This window comes from Magnolia sinica, chromosome 3 (assembly GCF_029962835.1).
Source record: "Magnolia sinica isolate HGM2019 chromosome 3, MsV1, whole genome shotgun sequence".
NCBI classification, from domain to species: Eukaryota; Viridiplantae; Streptophyta; class Magnoliopsida; order Magnoliales; family Magnoliaceae; genus Magnolia; species Magnolia sinica.
The window spans coordinates 63,274,028-63,282,495 of NC_080575.1; the positions used below are offsets into that span (position 1 = coordinate 63,274,028).

Genomic DNA, 8,468 nt, shown 5'->3' on the forward strand with positions numbered 1-8,468 from the left:
GGTCGCTCTGACACGCAACATGTGGTGGCATGGGGTACACACTTGTCTGCCGTGCGCATTAATGGCTACGTCGAAAATCTCCTGTCATGATTGCTAACTTTTAATGCGGATATGAAATCCGATAGCCATTTCATTTTTAAATGGTTTTGTTTCCATCCTTATCATCTTTTCACTTTTATAATCTTTTGATTTCTTAATTTTTCCTATGGTTCATGTGGTGGCAACACCCTGAAAAAATGATGCTCTATGTGGGTGGTGGCTAAAGCTCAGGAGCTTAGCGATTATTTTATTAAGAAAAATGAAAATATGTAAAGACGAAGTACCCAACTTCTTGAAGGACAATTGGCTAGATACATTTTATTTCCTTTACTTTCTCTTTCACTTGCTATAATGCATGTAACCGTTTCTGAGAGAGATTTTTGTACCATGCCTATGTAACTAGCCAATTAAGGAAATACAAAAGTTCCTTTTCACATATGTTGATTCTTACATTTTCCCTTTTTATTATTTATTTTCATCGGCCTGCTCAACTGCTAATTCATCTTCTCTCTACATTAACTCCCATAGATTTGGGTAATACTTTTTTCAAATATTGGCCATTAATGAGATTCCTACTTTCATAATCATTCATGTCTTATAGCAGATATGCTCCTCTTTTCAGCACTCACTTGATTTTTAGCAGTCCTTCCCATGTTGGAGACCACTTACCATACTTACAACTTTTAACATTGTTCACAACCCCAAGTGTAGGGTCGCGATGTAGTAATAATCTCAGTGAGACCGAGGTCGAATCCACAGGGACTAATCTCATGTGATTTCTGAAAGCAACTAGAAGAAGAACTAGAAAAAGATGAAAACCTAAATTTAAAATATTTGAGAGTAATTGTGAGAGATTTAATGAAAAACTTAAGAAATTCAAAGGTGGGAAACTAGGGTTTCCAAGGATCTACTTGTAGAGATCAGGGAGATCTATACTTGATTCATGTCACACGATTGGAATCGGAGTCCCATCCTATCCAATTGGAAGATATCTGAGTAAAATCAAATTTGAACTTTCTTTGACCTAATTCTTAATGGAAGAGTAGTGTGAGAACTAGAAGGGATAACGTCACAAAACCATGCCCAGGAGACAAGGCAAACAACAGGATTTACCAATCCCATAACCAATTTGGGAGAATTGTGAAAGTTAGGGATGATTCCATCATCCAACCATACCCAAGGGACGATGGTGAACAACAAGATTTTCTAAATTCATAATCTCAATATATGAAAAGAACATACTCAAAGCTATCGCAGATCCATTGTAATTTGAGTTATAACAAACCATTAAAAACTGAAAGTATTCCTTATAATCAAACTAGAATCAAAGAGAGTTCAATATAAACATGAATTAAAGCAATAGAAACATCCCATCACGCTACAAGCTTCACCTCTTAGCCATAGCTAAGAGGTTTAGCCAACCATAGACATGATTAAACTAGAATCTCTTAATAAAAGCATAAAAACTACTAAGGAAAGGGAAGAAAAACTCTGGGTGATGGCTTCTCCACACTTTTTCTCCACTTCTCAAACCCTAAATGATGCTTAGGGGTGCCCTAGGGACCCCTATTTATAGTTTTAGTCTTTAGACTTTGGCACTGAGTTGGAAATTTTTGAAAACCGCTTCAAATTTCCGCACTTTGTGTGCTGGCTGCGTAACTCAGGACTAGTCGAGGGTCACCTTCGACTGGTTGAGGATGACTTGATTTTAGCAATTTTAGTTGCTAGAGTTCGGGTCGAGGCAGCTCGATTGGTCGAGCCAGGACTAGTCGAGCGTACACAGGACTAGTCAAGCCGGAACTAGGACTGGTCGAGGATAACACAAATTCACTTCAAAACTCCAATTTTCTTTATTCTTAACTTGATTTTCTTAGATCTTTAGTATGTGCATTCTTCATTCTTGGTCTTGGTAATTCTTGAGCATTAAATCCATGCTTTTAATATCCTTTTTAATCCAAGCTCTTAAATTCACCTTTCACCACAAACATGATTAAAATAGAACATTAAGCACTATCATGTTCATAAATCTAAGGAATAACTATGGTCCAATATGCAATATTTGACCCTCAACAAAATCCCCAACTAGCATTTTGCTAGTCCCAGGTAAAGTATGCGAAAAATAAGTTTAATGCGCAATGTTCAACCTTTTGCAAAAAACAATCTTTTGTGTAATCAAGTATGAATTAGTAGACTCAAGATGAGAAATTGAGATTTTGAAGACCTAGAGCCGAACCATATAAGCAATTGATCAAGTAGGTTCTTTATCCATTAAGTCAAAGTATAGTTCGCATATCAAGTTTTTCAACGTGTTCAGTGAAAATACTATATTTTCATAATTAGCCATGCTCATCACTTCGAGATTGGTTGAAAACTTACGTACTGATTCCGAACTTATCCCCTTTTTCTTCTTTTTCCATTTTTTGATTTTATATCGACGGTTATTTGTATTTATTCCTCTTCTTTAGACATTACATGCTTTTCAAAGACATTTTTCATTCCCTCAAAGATGTTGGCATTCTTCATTCTTTACGACCTCCTTATCGATCTCCTATTTTTTAACTGGTTCTTTTTCTTCTTTTAAGGTGGATAAAACTCTCCGGACTCGGTTCTCAATATCTTTCAATGATCATCATACTAACAATCAGAAAATCTAGTACTATTCATAAAAACAATTTGAATAACATAATATTTGAACTTACTCTTAATCACTTGAATGTAAGAACCATAAGTGATAGGTCACGTAGTTGCTCTAACTCCAACAATTCAAAATTCGATTTCTATCTTAACTTCATGCTCAAAACAGTCTTAAATACACAACTTATCGCTTTCCAAATAGATAAACATTGAAAATTTTTCAAAAATTTTACTCAAAACTGAGAAAATACTGATTATGTTACCTAATCTCCCATCCCCAACCTAAAATCTACATTGTCCTCAATGTAAAAGAAAGAAGCATGATTAGCAAAAGAGACAATAACATAAGTGAAGGAGAAGTGATGGAAAGATAGTACCTGATGAAGAGATTTTGTAGCTTTTTCCAAAAGATCTCAGCATGAAGGTGGGTTAGCACAAGAGTTAATCAACAAAAAACAAACTACCTAAAACTAACGGAAAGCAAACTATCCAAAATCGCATAAAGCCGACTATCTTAAAATGGCAGAAAATAATAGACCTAACTATACATCTGTCAGATTAGGAGATCAATCCTGATAAATCGGATCATTCAGAGGTATGGACATGTCCTCTGAATCAAATTTCTCAATAAATGGCTTTAATCGATGTCCATTTACTTTGAATTCTTTGCCATTGTTCAGATCTTGTATCTCATCGGCCACATGAGAATAGACATTAGTAACAGTGAAATGACCGGTCCAACGAGATCAGAGTTTGCTTGGAAAGAGATGTAACCGAGAATTATACAAGAGCACTTTTTGACCTGGTGTGAATGATTTTCGAAGAATGTGTTGATCATGAAATACCTTCATCCTGTCCTTGTAAATTCTCGCGTTCTTGTATACATCATTCCGGATTTCGTCGAGTTCATTCAACTGAAGTTTGCGTAGCGAGCTAGCATTGTCTAAATTGAATTCAGATTTTTGATCACCCAGTAAGCCCTATGTTCCAACTCCACAGGCAAGTGGCAAGCCTTCCCATAGACAAGTATAAAGGGAGACATTCCGATAGGTTTTAAATGCAGTACGGTAAGTCCATAAAGCATCGGTTAATTGGACAAACCAATCTTTTCGATCAGGGTTAACCATTTTCTCTAAGATATGTTTAATTTTTCTATTGAAAATCTCATCTTGCCCACTTGTTAATCGTGGATGACTTATTACAAAAATGTGAGCCCCCATCACTAATGATGGCTTGAGGCATTCCGAACCGGGAAATGATGTTCTCTTTTAAGAATTTAATGACCGTTTGGTGGTATTGTTCTGGCATAAAATTGCTTCAACCCATTTAGTGACATAGTCTACGGTGAGCAAAATATATAAATTTTCAAAAGATTGGAGGAATGGTCCCATGAAATCAATGCCCTAGTAATCAAATGCTTCAATGATCAGAATGGGGTTAAGAGGCATCATATTTTGACAGGACAATGCTCCCGACTTCTGACAATGCTCACAAGTTTTGTAAAACTCATGAGTGTCCCTGAACATAGTGGGCCAGTAAAAGCCACACTGCAGAATCTTAGCCATGGTCTTTTTAGCAGAAAAGTGACCACCACAGGCCTGAGAGTGACAGAAGGAGATGATGCTTTGGTGTTTATTGTTTGGCACACATCTCCTTAATATTTGGTCTAGGCAATATTTAAACAAATATGGATCATCCCAGAAGAACTTACGAACCTTGGTGAAGAATTTTTTCTTATCTTTAGTAGTCCAACGTGTCGGCATGAAACTTGAGGTAAGATAATTAGCAATATCAGCAAACCAATGTGAATGGGAGACTTTGAACAATTGTTCGTCAGGGAACATGTCATTTATATGTGTCGTCTCAAGGGAATAAGAGAGATCAAGGTGGGAAAGACGGTCAACCACTACATTCTCTACTCCCCTTTTATCTTTTATTTCCAAATCAAATTCTTGGAGTAGGAGGATCCATCTTATCAGGCGGGGCTTAGCATCATTCTTAGAAAGAAGATACTTGAGCACTGCATGATCTGTATAAATGACGATCTTGGATCTAATCAAGTAGGACCTAAATTTGTCCAAAGCGAACATTATGACTAAGAGTTCCTTTTCCGTAGTCGAGTAATTCACTTGGGTAGGATTTAGAGTTCTACTTGCGTAATGAATAACGTAGGGCTTCTTTTCTTTTCTCTGGCTTAGAACCACCCTAAGAGCATAGTCAGACACGTCGCACATAAGTTCAAAAGGAATGCTCCAGTCGGGTGGCTGCATGATATGTGCAGTGGTTAACATGTCCTTAAGCTTAGTAAAAGCTTCCTGGCATTGCTCAGTCCACTCGTATGGTGAATCCTTTTGAAGTAGATTACATAGAGGATGAGAGAGGTGAATAAAGTCCTTTGTGAATCTCCTGTAAAAATCGGCGTGTCCTAGGAAGGATCACATGTCTCGTATGTTCTTGGGTGGAGGCAAGTTAGAGATAAGATCAATTTTAGCCTTATCTACTTCAATTCCCTTGGATGAGATGATATGTCCAAGGATAATTCCCTTATAAACCATGAAATGACACTTCTCCTAATTGAGTACCAAATTCTTTTCTTCACATCTTTTCAGCACAAATTTAAGATTCTCTAAGCAATCGCTGAAAGATGGATCAAAGACAGAGAAGTCGTCTATGAAGCCCTCTAGATATTGCCCCACTATTTCAGAAAAAATACTCATCATACATCACTGAAAAGTGGAGGGGGCATTACACAGTCCGAATGGCACCCTTCGGTAAGCAAAGTGCCAAAGGGACATGTGAATGTGGTCTTTTCCTGATCTTCAGGGGCTATCTCTATCTGATTGTAGCCTGAATATCTGTCAAGGAAACAACAATAGGAATGACCAGCTAACCTTTCTAAAATTTGATCAATGAAGGGTAGGAAAGTGGTTCTTCCTCGTGACGGTATTCAACTTCCTGTAGTCAATGCATATTCTCCAACTAATAGTAACTCTAGTTGGCATGAGTTCATTATGGGCATTGGCTACGGTGGTGATTCCGGACTTCTTAGGAACCACTTGAGTTGGACTCACTCATTGGCTATCGGATATTGGGTATATGATACCTACATCCAATAGTTTAAGAACCTCAGTCTTAACCACTTCCTTCATGTTTGTATTTAGTCTATGTTGTGATTACCGAGAGGTCTTCACATTATCCTCAAGATAAATGCGGTGAGTACAAATCGAAGGGTTAATTCTCTTGAGATCCGCAATCGACCATCTAAGGGCTTCTTTGTGCTCAATAAGAGTAGAGATGATCATACTCTCCTATTCTTGCTCAAGGTGGGAAGAAGTCACCCGGTATGTCTTATCTTGACCTAAATAGACATATTTCAAATGAAAGGGCAAAGGTTTTAGGTCAAGCTTCAGTACCTTGAGGTTAGACGGTAGAGGCACCACATCAGTTTGGGACAATTCTTCAAATTATGGCTTCCACTGGTTAACTTCAAGTACTGGCATAGTATTAAGCATGACACTCGTCTCCCTAATCATGTCATCATCAAAATCATGGGATGGGACAGACACGTCTCTAGAGGGTCAGAGGATAAGGTCATCAAAGTCACGAAAGAGTCAATCATGTTAATGTCGTGGAAATCATCATCATCCTCTAACTGTTTTCCTGTGTTGAAAGAGAAATTCAACTCCAACGTCATATTCCCGAAAGACATACTCATGACCCCATTCCTATAATTAATGATTGTGTTTGAAGTGGCAAGGAATGGGTGACCAAGAATGATGGGAATTTGAGTGCTCATATTACTAATGGGTTCCATATCGAGGATAATAAAATCTACCGAGTAGTAGAATCTGTCGACCTGGACCAACACATCCTCAATTACCCCTCTCGGTACATGAACTGAGTGGTCAACAAGTTGTAATGTGGTTAGGGTGGGTTTCAATTCACCCAAACGTAGCTGTTTGTAGACCGAGTAAGGAATCAAATTTAGGCTTGCTCTTATGTCAAGAAGTGCGTGCTTAATCCGGTAGTTCCCAATTATGTAAGTGATGGTTGGGCTACTGGGATCTTTGTACTGTTACGACACATCTTGCTTTAGGATGACACTCACTTTTTCAGTTAAAAAGATTTTCTTTTTGATACTTTGCTGTCTTTTGGTCGTACACAAATCTTTTAGAAATTTGGCATATGAAGGTATTTGCTTTACGGCATCAAGTAAAGGAATATTGACCTTCACTTGTTTCAACACCTCTAAAATGTCCTGAGAGTTAGAGAAAGGTTTTGGTGCAACCAACCGTTGGGGGAATGGGGCAATCGGCTTGCCTTGAAATTCTGGTTCCAATTCTTGTGGAGCAGTGCTAGGTCTATCATTGTTGTCCTCTTCTGGGTCCTTAGGCTTTTTAGCCCTAACCGGAATAGTTTTGTCAATGGTCTTATCACTCTTAAGAATGGTGATAGATTTAGCTTGCTCAATCTGATTTGAAGAGCCTTGCTCCATCTGATTTGAAGAGCTTGGATCACTTATCTTGTATTGTGGTTTCAGATAGGGGAGATGTTGAGCAAGAAGCATCCCCCTTTCTATAACCGTAACACGTGAATCCATCTTTTACATACATTTTGTAAGTTCTCGTATTTCTTGAGTAAGCTCTTGAGTTTATGTGGAATTTTGAACTGGTTCTTCCTGAGGTTTCACTTGATTTGGAATTTGATTAAAGAAACTTGTGGGGTAACAGCTTGTCCATTCCTCCAACTGAAGTTTGGATGATTTTTCCAATTAGGATTGCATGTATTAGAGGTAGGTCCATTGAAAGGGCTTTGGCAATTATTCACGACATTGGATTGCTCATTCAACACCTCTTGAAAGGAGAGGATTATTGGACAATTTTCAGTTGTGTGAACATTGCAAGCACAAATCCGCAAATAGTTTCCTTAACCATATCCTTCTTTAGTTCCATGGCCTCAAATTTCCTTATGAGATTAGACACTTTAACATTAATATCATCATCCTCTTTAAGAAGGTATAATCCACCCCTCTCCTTTGATTGAGTGAGCCTAGAAGTGGTACTTGATTTTGGGTAAGTGTCTCATGATTGTGCATTTTTAGCAAGTCTATCCAAGTAGTCCTACACATCATCGAAATTTTTATTCATGAATTCTCTATTGCACATTGTCTCAACCAATTGGCGCATGGAAGATGTTAGTCTATCATAGAAAAAGTGTGTAATGCACCATGTTTCAAAACCATTTTGTGGGCATGAACTGACAAGATCCTTGAACCGCTCCCAACATTGGAAGAATGTTTCATCCTCCTTTTGGGCGAAGTTCATAATTGACTTTCTAAGGGTGTTCGTTTTATGATGTGAAAAAAATTCTTTATGAATTCCCTTATCATGTCATTCCATGTGCTAATAGATCTAGGACGTAGTGAATGCAACCATGTCTTAGCTTTCTCTTTCAAAGAAAATGGAAAGAGTTTTAGTCTGACCATGTCCTCAGACACGTTAGGAAAATATAAAGTGGTTATGATCTCATCAAACTCTTTCAAGTGCAAATATGGATTTTCAGATTCAAGTCCATAAAATTTTGGAAGGAGTTGGATCACCCCTGGCTTAATGTCTATATGTTTCGTATTTTCTGAAAAAATCATGCATGAGGGTGTACTCACTCCTGCCGGTTATAAATAATCTTGCAAAGTACGAGGCGGGGGTGCTTGATGCACCTCATTCTCATCCTAGAATTCCTCAACCCTAGGTTGAGGTTGTCTTCTCAGTTAATTAACTGGTTGATTTGCAGTCATA

At 37.9% G+C, this 8,468-nt stretch overlaps 1 non-coding gene across 1 annotated transcript; it reads left to right on the top strand.

The window, feature by feature from the left end:
- The first annotated feature begins 7,908 nt into the window (after positions 1-7,908).
- On the top strand, positions 7,909-8,015 carry LOC131241756 (small nucleolar RNA R71). Its single transcript, XR_009169318.1, has one exon. It is a non-coding gene; the product is annotated as a small nucleolar RNA R71 (small nucleolar RNA).
- The last annotated feature ends 453 nt before the right edge of the window (positions 8,016-8,468 follow it).